The sequence below is a fragment of the Schistocerca nitens genome, unplaced genomic scaffold (assembly GCF_023898315.1).
Source record: "Schistocerca nitens isolate TAMUIC-IGC-003100 unplaced genomic scaffold, iqSchNite1.1 HiC_scaffold_199, whole genome shotgun sequence".
NCBI lineage: Eukaryota > Metazoa > Arthropoda > Insecta > Orthoptera > Acrididae > Schistocerca > Schistocerca nitens.
In genome coordinates this window covers 22,409-32,789 of record NW_026045740.1, presented here as the reverse complement: position 1 = coordinate 32,789, position 10,381 = coordinate 22,409, and the positions used below count along the sequence as shown (strand labels likewise).

The window sequence follows — 10,381 nt, the reverse complement described above, 5'->3', positions numbered from 1 at the left end:
GACGGCGCGGGGGGCGCGCCCGGCGTCCCAGCAGAGCGACGGCCGAATTAGCGGGCGCACCGCCGCGTGTGTGACACGCACTGCTGCTCGTTGCACCTCCTGTCATTCGCTGCGCGCGTGCAGCCTTCGACACTAGCGGAGGACGCATCTTGTCCCTGGTGTCCAGCGGAGGGCCTGTGCGTGGTGTGGCAGTGTCGTGCTGGAGGGCGCCACTGGTAGCATGTGGGCTTCCTCGCCTCGCCTCGCCTCGCGTCGCCTCGCCTCGCCTCACACCAGGTGTGTGCGTAGTTTGCAGTGCATTCGCACCATTCCCATCCCTGTCCCCGTCCCCGTCCCGACTTGTCCCGACTTTGCTCGACTGCCGCTCGCTGCCGCTCGGGTCGTGGTCCATATGACAGCGCAAGCACGACAAACGTCTGCGGGACGAGACGAGACGAGACGACTAAGGAATAAATTCGTGATTACAAAAAATTGGAACTCTACACTCCTACACAAAAATAGGCGGTGACGTGTTTCAGAAATCACCTGCCGATTCGTACTGTTTTGTCGTTTTCAAAGTCTTCTTGGCAAACTTGGTTAGCACATTCTCCCTCAAACTGAGTTAATTACTGCATTTTCGTACCATTACAGTAGTGTAAAAGGCTTAAGGAAGCATCTTTGTCACAACAGAAAGGTAGTTTGAAAATTGGGCTGGCAGGGGTAGCGACATAATAACAAAAAAAAATGGAAGGCAGCCAACAGCACCCGGGTTTCCCAGGCGGTCACCCATCCAAGTACTAACCGGGCCCGATGATGCTTAACTTCGGTGATCGGACGAGAACCGGTGTATTCATCATGGTATGGCCGTTGGCGCTCATCTAATGTAGGAGCACGGCAGAATCCGCGTTCGGCTTTTCTCCCAACACACAAAATGTTAGTTTTCGACCGCATTTGACGAAAGCACTTCCTTCCGCAACAGCCAGTTCCTCGAGGACGGCGCGGGGGGCGCGCCCGGCGTCCCAGCAGAGCGACGGCCGAATTAGCGGGCGCACCGCCGCGTGTGTGAGACGCACTGCTGCTCGTTGCACCTCCTGTCATTCGCTGCGCGCGTGCAGCCTTCGAGACTAGCGGAGGACGCATCTTGTCCCTGGTGTCCAGCGGAGGGCCTGTGCGTGGTGTGGCAGTGTCGTGCTGGAGGGCGCCACTGGTAGCATGTGGGCTTCCTCGCCTCGCCTCGCCTCGCGTCGCCTCGCCTCGCCTCACACCAGGTGTGTGCGTAGTTTGCAGTGCATTCGCACCATTCCCATCCCTGTCCCCGTCCCCGTCCCGACTTGTCCCGACTTTGCTCGACTGCCGCTCGCTGCCGCTCGGGTCGTGGTCCATATGACAGCGCAAGCACGACAAACGTCTGCGGGACGAGACGAGACGAGACGACTAAGGAATAAATTCGTGATTACAAAAAATTGGAACTCTACACTCCTACACAAAAATAGGCGGTGACGTGTTTCAGAAATCACCTGCCGATTCGTACTGTTTTGTCGTTTTCAAAGTCTTCTTGGCAAACTTGGTTAGCACATTCTCCCTCAAACTGAGTTAATTACTGCATTTTCGTACCATTACAGTAGTGTAAAAGGCTTAAGGAAGCATCTTTGTCACAACAGAAAGGTAGTTTGAAAATTGGGCTGGCAGGGGTAGCGACATAATAACAAAAAAAAATGGAAGGCAGCCAACAGCACCCGGGTTTCCCAGGCGGTCACCCATCCAAGTACTAACCGGGCCCGATGATGCTTAACTTCGGTGATCGGACGAGAACCGGTGTATTCATCATGGTATGGCCGTTGGCGCTCATCTAATGTAGGAGCACGGCAGAATCCGCGTTCGGCTTTTCTCCCAACACACAAAATGTTAGTTTTCGACCGCATTTGACGAAAGCACTTCCTTCCGCAACAGCCAGTTCCTCGAGGACGGCGCGGGGGGCGCGCCCGGCGTCCCAGCAGAGCGACGGCCGAATTAGCGGGCGCACCGCCGCGTGTGTGACACGCACTGCTGCTCGTTGCACCTCCTGTCATTCGCTGCGCGCGTGCAGCCTTCGACACTAGCGGAGGACGCATCTTGTCCCTGGTGTCCAGCGGAGGGCCTGTGCGTGGTGTGGCAGTGTCGTGCTGGAGGGCGCCACTGGTAGCATGTGGGCTTCCTCGCCTCGCCTCGCCTCGCGTCGCCTCGCCTCGCCTCACACCAGGTGTGTGCGTAGTTTGCAGTGCATTCGCACCATTCCCATCCCTGTCCCCGTCCCCGTCCCGACTTGTCCCGACTTTGCTCGACTGCCGCTCGCTGCCGCTCGGGTCGTGGTCCATATGACAGCGCAAGCACGACAAACGTCTGCGGGACGAGACGAGACGAGACGACTAAGGAATAAATTCGTGATTACAAAAAATTGGAACTCTACACTCCTACACAAAAATAGGCGGTGACGTGTTTCAGAAATCACCTGCCGATTCGTACTGTTTTGTCGTTTTCAAAGTCTTCTTGGCAAACTTGGTTAGCACATTCTCCCTCAAACTGAGTTAATTACTGCATTTTCGTACCATTACAGTAGTGTAAAAGGCTTAAGGAAGCATCTTTGTCACAACAGAAAGGTAGTTTGAAAATTGGGCTGGCAGGGGTAGCGACATAATAACAAAAAAAAATGGAAGGCAGCCAACAGCACCCGGGTTTCCCAGGCGGTCACCCATCCAAGTACTAACCGGGCCCGATGATGCTTAACTTCGGTGATCGGACGAGAACCGGTGTATTCATCATGGTATGGCCGTTGGCGCTCATCTAATGTAGGAGCACGGCAGAATCCGCGTTCGGCTTTTCTCCCAACACACAAAATGTTAGTTTTCGACCGCATTTGACGAAAGCACTTCCTTCCGCAACAGCCAGTTCCTCGAGGACGGCGCGGGGGGCGCGCCCGGCGTCCCAGCAGAGCGACGGCCGAATTAGCGGGCGCACCGCCGCGTGTGTGACACGCACTGCTGCTCGTTGCACCTCCTGTCATTCGCTGCGCGCGTGCAGCCTTCGACACTAGCGGAGGACGCATCTTGTCCCTGGTGTCCAGCGGAGGGCCTGTGCGTGGTGTGGCAGTGTCGTGCTGGAGGGCGCCACTGGTAGCATGTGGGCTTCCTCGCCTCGCCTCGCCTCGCGTCGCCTCGCCTCGCCTCACACCAGGTGTGTGCGTAGTTTGCAGTGCATTCGCACCATTCCCATCCCTGTCCCCGTCCCCGTCCCGACTTGTCCCGACTTTGCTCGACTGCCGCTCGCTGCCGCTCGGGTCGTGGTCCATATGACAGCGCAAGCACGACAAACGTCTGCGGGACGAGACGAGACGAGACGACTAAGGAATAAATTCGTGATTACAAAAAATTGGAACTCTACACTCCTACACAAAAATAGGCGGTGACGTGTTTCAGAAATCACCTGCCGATTCGTACTGTTTTGTCGTTTTCAAAGTCTTCTTGGCAAACTTGGTTAGCACATTCTCCCTCAAACTGAGTTAATTACTGCATTTTCGTACCATTACAGTAGTGTAAAAGGCTTAAGGAAGCATCTTTGTCACAACAGAAAGGTAGTTTGAAAATTGGGCTGGCAGGGGTAGCGACATAATAACAAAAAAAAATGGAAGGCAGCCAACAGCACCCGGGTTTCCCAGGCGGTCACCCATCCAAGTACTAACCGGGCCCGATGATGCTTAACTTCGGTGATCGGACGAGAACCGGTGTATTCATCATGGTATGGCCGTTGGCGCTCATCTAATGTAGGAGCACGGCAGAATCCGCGTTCGGCTTTTCTCCCAACACACAAAATGTTAGTTTTCGACCGCATTTGACGAAAGCACTTCCTTCCGCAACAGCCAGTTCCTCGAGGACGGCGCGGGGGGCGCGCCCGGCGTCCCAGCAGAGCGACGGCCGAATTAGCGGGCGCACCGCCGCGTGTGTGAGACGCACTGCTGCTCGTTGCACCTCCTGTCATTCGCTGCGCGCGTGCAGCCTTCGACACTAGCGGAGGACGCATCTTGTCCCTGGTGTCCAGCGGAGGGCCTGTGCGTGGTGTGGCAGTGTCGTGCTGGAGGGCGCCACTGGTAGCATGTGGGCTTCCTCGCCTCGCCTCGCCTCGCGTCGCCTCGCCTCGCCTCACACCAGGTGTGTGCGTAGTTTGCAGTGCATTCGCACCATTCCCATCCCTGTCCCCGTCCCCGTCCCGACTTGTCCCGACTTTGCTCGACTGCCGCTCGCTGCCGCTCGGGTCGTGGTCCATATGACAGCGCAAGCACGACAAACGTCTGCGGGACGAGACGAGACGAGACGACTAAGGAATAAATTCGTGATTACAAAAAATTGGAACTCTACACTCCTACACAAAAATAGGCGGTGACGTGTTTCAGAAATCACCTGCCGATTCGTACTGTTTTGTCGTTTTCAAAGTCTTCTTGGCAAACTTGGTTAGCACATTCTCCCTCAAACTGAGTTAATTACTGCATTTTCGTACCATTACAGTAGTGTAAAAGGCTTAAGGAAGCATCTTTGTCACAACAGAAAGGTAGTTTGAAAATTGGGCTGGCAGGGGTAGCGACATAATAACAAAAAAAAATGGAAGGCAGCCAACAGCACCCGGGTTTCCCAGGCGGTCACCCATCCAAGTACTAACCGGGCCCGATGATGCTTAACTTCGGTGATCGGACGAGAACCGGTGTATTCATCATGGTATGGCCGTTGGCGCTCATCTAATGTAGGAGCACGGCAGAATCCGCGTTCGGCTTTTCTCCCAACACACAAAATGTTAGTTTTCGACCGCATTTGACGAAAGCACTTCCTTCCGCAACAGCCAGTTCCTCGAGGACGGCGCGGGGGGCGCGCCCGGCGTCCCAGCAGAGCGACGGCCGAATTAGCGGGCGCACCGCCGCGTGTGTGACACGCACTGCTGCTCGTTGCACCTCCTGTCATTCGCTGCGCGCGTGCAGCCTTCGACACTAGCGGAGGACGCATCTTGTCCCTGGTGTCCAGCGGAGGGCCTGTGCGTGGTGTGGCAGTGTCGTGCTGGAGGGCGCCACTGGTAGCATGTGGGCTTCCTCGCCTCGCCTCGCCTCGCGTCGCCTCGCCTCGCCTCACACCAGGTGTGTGCGTAGTTTGCAGTGCATTCGCACCATTCCCATCCCTGTCCCCGTCCCCGTCCCGACTTGTCCCGACTTTGCTCGACTGCCGCTCGCTGCCGCTCGGGTCGTGGTCCATATGACAGCGCAAGCACGACAAACGTCTGCGGGACGAGACGAGACGAGACGACTAAGGAATAAATTCGTGATTACAAAAAATTGGAACTCTACACTCCTACACAAAAATAGGCGGTGACGTGTTTCAGAAATCACCTGCCGATTCGTACTGTTTTGTCGTTTTCAAAGTCTTCTTGGCAAACTTGGTTAGCACATTCTCCCTCAAACTGAGTTAATTACTGCATTTTCGTACCATTACAGTAGTGTAAAAGGCTTAAGGAAGCATCTTTGTCACAACAGAAAGGTAGTTTGAAAATTGGGCTGGCAGGGGTAGCGACATAATAACAAAAAAAAATGGAAGGCAGCCAACAGCACCCGGGTTTCCCAGGCGGTCACCCATCCAAGTACTAACCGGGCCCGATGATGCTTAACTTCGGTGATCGGACGAGAACCGGTGTATTCATCATGGTATGGCCGTTGGCGCTCATCTAATGTAGGAGCACGGCAGAATCCGCGTTCGGCTTTTCTCCCAACACACAAAATGTTAGTTTTCGACCGCATTTGACGAAAGCACTTCCTTCCGCAACAGCCAGTTCCTCGAGGACGGCGCGGGGGGCGCGCCCGGCGTCCCAGCAGAGCGACGGCCGAATTAGCGGGCGCACCGCCGCGTGTGTGAGACGCACTGCTGCTCGTTGCACCTCCTGTCATTCGCTGCGCGCGTGCAGCCTTCGACACTAGCGGAGGACGCATCTTGTCCCTGGTGTCCAGCGGAGGGCCTGTGCGTGGTGTGGCAGTGTCGTGCTGGAGGGCGCCACTGGTAGCATGTGGGCTTCCTCGCCTCGCCTCGCCTCGCGTCGCCTCGCCTCGCCTCACACCAGGTGTGTGCGTAGTTTGCAGTGCATTCGCACCATTCCCATCCCTGTCCCCGTCCCCGTCCCGACTTGTCCCGACTTTGCTCGACTGCCGCTCGCTGCCGCTCGGGTCGTGGTCCATATGACAGCGCAAGCACGACAAACGTCTGCGGGACGAGACGAGACGAGACGACTAAGGAATAAATTCGTGATTACAAAAAATTGGAACTCTACACTCCTACACAAAAATAGGCGGTGACGTGTTTCAGAAATCACCTGCCGATTCGTACTGTTTTGTCGTTTTCAAAGTCTTCTTGGCAAACTTGGTTAGCACATTCTCCCTCAAACTGAGTTAATTACTGCATTTTCGTACCATTACAGTAGTGTAAAAGGCTTAAGGAAGCATCTTTGTCACAACAGAAAGGTAGTTTGAAAATTGGGCTGGCAGGGGTAGCGACATAATAACAAAAAAAAATGGAAGGCAGCCAACAGCACCCGGGTTTCCCAGGCGGTCACCCATCCAAGTACTAACCGGGCCCGATGATGCTTAACTTCGGTGATCGGACGAGAACCGGTGTATTCATCATGGTATGGCCGTTGGCGCTCATCTAATGTAGGAGCACGGCAGAATCCGCGTTCGGCTTTTCTCCCAACACACAAAATGTTAGTTTTCGACCGCATTTGACGAAAGCACTTCCTTCCGCAACAGCCAGTTCCTCGAGGACGGCGCGGGGGGCGCGCCCGGCGTCCCAGCAGAGCGACGGCCGAATTAGCGGGCGCACCGCCGCGTGTGTGACACGCACTGCTGCTCGTTGCACCTCCTGTCATTCGCTGCGCGCGTGCAGCCTTCGACACTAGCGGAGGACGCATCTTGTCCCTGGTGTCCAGCGGAGGGCCTGTGCGTGGTGTGGCAGTGTCGTGCTGGAGGGCGCCACTGGTAGCATGTGGGCTTCCTCGCCTCGCCTCGCCTCGCGTCGCCTCGCCTCGCCTCACACCAGGTGTGTGCGTAGTTTGCAGTGCATTCGCACCATTCCCATCCCTGTCCCCGTCCCCGTCCCGACTTGTCCCGACTTTGCTCGACTGCCGCTCGCTGCCGCTCGGGTCGTGGTCCATATGACAGCGCAAGCACGACAAACGTCTGCGGGACGAGACGAGACGAGACGACTAAGGAATAAATTCGTGATTACAAAAAATTGGAACTCTACACTCCTACACAAAAATAGGCGGTGACGTGTTTCAGAAATCACCTGCCGATTCGTACTGTTTTGTCGTTTTCAAAGTCTTCTTGGCAAACTTGGTTAGCACATTCTCCCTCAAACTGAGTTAATTACTGCATTTTCGTACCATTACAGTAGTGTAAAAGGCTTAAGGAAGCATCTTTGTCACAACAGAAAGGTAGTTTGAAAATTGGGCTGGCAGGGGTAGCGACATAATAACAAAAAAAAATGGAAGGCAGCCAACAGCACCCGGGTTTCCCAGGCGGTCACCCATCCAAGTACTAACCGGGCCCGATGATGCTTAACTTCGGTGATCGGACGAGAACCGGTGTATTCATCATGGTATGGCCGTTGGCGCTCATCTAATGTAGGAGCACGGCAGAATCCGCGTTCGGCTTTTCTCCCAACACACAAAATGTTAGTTTTCGACCGCATTTGACGAAAGCACTTCCTTCCGCAACAGCCAGTTCCTCGAGGACGGCGCGGGGGGCGCGCCCGGCGTCCCAGCAGAGCGACGGCCGAATTAGCGGGCGCACCGCCGCGTGTGTGACACGCACTGCTGCTCGTTGCACCTCCTGTCATTCGCTGCGCGCGTGCAGCCTTCGACACTAGCGGAGGACGCATCTTGTCCCTGGTGTCCAGCGGAGGGCCTGTGCGTGGTGTGGCAGTGTCGTGCTGGAGGGCGCCACTGGTAGCATGTGGGCTTCCTCGCCTCGCCTCGCCTCGCGTCGCCTCGCCTCGCCTCACACCAGGTGTGTGCGTAGTTTGCAGTGCATTCGCACCATTCCCATCCCTGTCCCCGTCCCCGTCCCGACTTGTCCCGACTTTGCTCGACTGCCGCTCGCTGCCGCTCGGGTCGTGGTCCATATGACAGCGCAAGCACGACAAACGTCTGCGGGACGAGACGAGACGAGACGACTAAGGAATAAATTCGTGATTACAAAAAATTGGAACTCTACACTCCTACACAAAAATAGGCGGTGACGTGTTTCAGAAATCACCTGCCGATTCGTACTGTTTTGTCGTTTTCAAAGTCTTCTTGGCAAACTTGGTTAGCACATTCTCCCTCAAACTGAGTTAATTACTGCATTTTCGTACCATTACAGTAGTGTAAAAGGCTTAAGGAAGCATCTTTGTCACAACAGAAAGGTAGTTTGAAAATTGGGCTGGCAGGGGTAGCGACATAATAACAAAAAAAAATGGAAGGCAGCCAACAGCACCCGGGTTTCCCAGGCGGTCACCCATCCAAGTACTAACCGGGCCCGATGATGCTTAACTTCGGTGATCGGACGAGAACCGGTGTATTCATCATGGTATGGCCGTTGGCGCTCATCTAATGTAGGAGCACGGCAGAATCCGCGTTCGGCTTTTCTCCCAACACACAAAATGTTAGTTTTCGACCGCATTTGACGAAAGCACTTCCTTCCGCAACAGCCAGTTCCTCGAGGACGGCGCGGGGGGCGCGCCCGGCGTCCCAGCAGAGCGACGGCCGAATTAGCGGGCGCACCGCCGCGTGTGTGACACGCACTGCTGCTCGTTGCACCTCCTGTCATTCGCTGCGCGCGTGCAGCCTTCGACACTAGCGGAGGACGCATCTTGTCCCTGGTGTCCAGCGGAGGGCCTGTGCGTGGTGTGGCAGTGTCGTGCTGGAGGGCGCCACTGGTAGCATGTGGGCTTCCTCGCCTCGCCTCGCCTCGCGTCGCCTCGCCTCGCCTCACACCAGGTGTGTGCGTAGTTTGCAGTGCATTCGCACCATTCCCATCCCTGTCCCCGTCCCCGTCCCGACTTGTCCCGACTTTGCTCGACTGCCGCTCGCTGCCGCTCGGGTCGTGGTCCATATGACAGCGCAAGCACGACAAACGTCTGCGGGACGAGACGAGACGAGACGACTAAGGAATAAATTCGTGATTACAAAAAATTGGAACTCTACACTCCTACACAAAAATAGGCGGTGACGTGTTTCAGAAATCACCTGCCGATTCGTACTGTTTTGTCGTTTTCAAAGTCTTCTTGGCAAACTTGGTTAGCACATTCTCCCTCAAACTGAGTTAATTACTGCATTTTCGTACCATTACAGTAGTGTAAAAGGCTTAAGGAAGCATCTTTGTCACAACAGAAAGGTAGTTTGAAAATTGGGCTGGCAGGGGTAGCGACATAATAACAAAAAAAAATGGAAGGCAGCCAACAGCACCCGGGTTTCCCAGGCGGTCACCCATCCAAGTACTAACCGGGCCCGATGATGCTTAACTTCGGTGATCGGACGAGAACCGGTGTATTCATCATGGTATGGCCGTTGGCGCTCATCTAATGTAGGAGCACGGCAGAATCCGCGTTCGGCTTTTCTCCCAACACACAAAATGTTAGTTTTCGACCGCATTTGACGAAAGCACTTCCTTCCGCAACAGCCAGTTCCTCGAGGACGGCGCGGGGGGCGCGCCCGGCGTCCCAGCAGAGCGACGGCCGAATTAGCGGGCGCACCGCCGCGTGTGTGACACGCACTGCTGCTCGTTGCACCTCCTGTCATTCGCTGCGCGCGTGCAGCCTTCGACACTAGCGGAGGACGCATCTTGTCCCTGGTGTCCAGCGGAGGGCCTGTGCGTGGTGTGGCAGTGTCGTGCTGGAGGGCGCCACTGGTAGCATGTGGGCTTCCTCGCCTCGCCTCGCCTCGCGTCGCCTCGCCTCGCCTCACACCAGGTGTGTGCGTAGTTTGCAGTGCATTCGCACCATTCCCATCCCTGTCCCCGTCCCCGTCCCGACTTGTCCCGACTTTGCTCGACTGCCGCTCGCTGCCGCTCGGGTCGTGGTCCATATGACAGCGCAAGCACGACAAACGTCTGCGGGACGAGACGAGACGAGACGACTAAGGAATAAATTCGTGATTACAAAAAATTGGAACTCTACACTCCTACACAAAAATAGGCGGTGACGTGTTTCAGAAATCACCTGCCGATTCGTACTGTTTTGTCGTTTTCAAAGTCTTCTTGGCAAACTTGGTTAGCACATTCTCCCTCAAACTGAGTTAATTACTGCATTTTCGTACCATTACAGTAGTGTAAAAGGCTTAAGGAAGCATCTTTGTCACAACAGAA

At 55.4% G+C, this 10,381-nt stretch overlaps 10 non-coding genes across 10 annotated transcripts; all 10 read right to left on the bottom strand.

Moving 5' to 3' along the window:
- Positions 1-732: 732 nt before the first annotated feature.
- LOC126220562 (5S ribosomal RNA) lies at positions 733-851 on the bottom strand. The gene has a single exon (XR_007542942.1). It is a non-coding gene; the product is annotated as a 5S ribosomal RNA (ribosomal RNA).
- An 852-nt stretch (positions 852-1,703) lies between these two features.
- Positions 1,704-1,822, bottom strand: LOC126220561 (5S ribosomal RNA). The gene has a single exon (XR_007542941.1). It is a non-coding gene; the product is annotated as a 5S ribosomal RNA (ribosomal RNA).
- Positions 1,823-2,674: 852 nt separating this feature from the next.
- On the bottom strand, positions 2,675-2,793 carry LOC126220560 (5S ribosomal RNA). Its single transcript, XR_007542940.1, has one exon. It is a non-coding gene; the product is annotated as a 5S ribosomal RNA (ribosomal RNA).
- Positions 2,794-3,645: 852 nt separating this feature from the next.
- Positions 3,646-3,764, bottom strand: LOC126220559 (5S ribosomal RNA). The gene has a single exon (XR_007542939.1). It is a non-coding gene; the product is annotated as a 5S ribosomal RNA (ribosomal RNA).
- Positions 3,765-4,616: 852 nt separating this feature from the next.
- LOC126220558 (5S ribosomal RNA) lies at positions 4,617-4,735 on the bottom strand. The gene has a single exon (XR_007542938.1). It is a non-coding gene; the product is annotated as a 5S ribosomal RNA (ribosomal RNA).
- An 852-nt stretch (positions 4,736-5,587) lies between these two features.
- On the bottom strand, positions 5,588-5,706 carry LOC126220557 (5S ribosomal RNA). The gene has a single exon (XR_007542937.1). It is a non-coding gene; the product is annotated as a 5S ribosomal RNA (ribosomal RNA).
- An 852-nt stretch (positions 5,707-6,558) lies between these two features.
- LOC126220556 (5S ribosomal RNA) lies at positions 6,559-6,677 on the bottom strand. Its single transcript, XR_007542936.1, has one exon. It is a non-coding gene; the product is annotated as a 5S ribosomal RNA (ribosomal RNA).
- Positions 6,678-7,529: 852 nt separating this feature from the next.
- On the bottom strand, positions 7,530-7,648 carry LOC126220555 (5S ribosomal RNA). Its single transcript, XR_007542935.1, has one exon. It is a non-coding gene; the product is annotated as a 5S ribosomal RNA (ribosomal RNA).
- An 852-nt stretch (positions 7,649-8,500) lies between these two features.
- LOC126220552 (5S ribosomal RNA) lies at positions 8,501-8,619 on the bottom strand. The gene has a single exon (XR_007542933.1). It is a non-coding gene; the product is annotated as a 5S ribosomal RNA (ribosomal RNA).
- Positions 8,620-9,471: 852 nt separating this feature from the next.
- On the bottom strand, positions 9,472-9,590 carry LOC126220551 (5S ribosomal RNA). Its single transcript, XR_007542932.1, has one exon. It is a non-coding gene; the product is annotated as a 5S ribosomal RNA (ribosomal RNA).
- Positions 9,591-10,381: the final 791 nt, after the last annotated feature.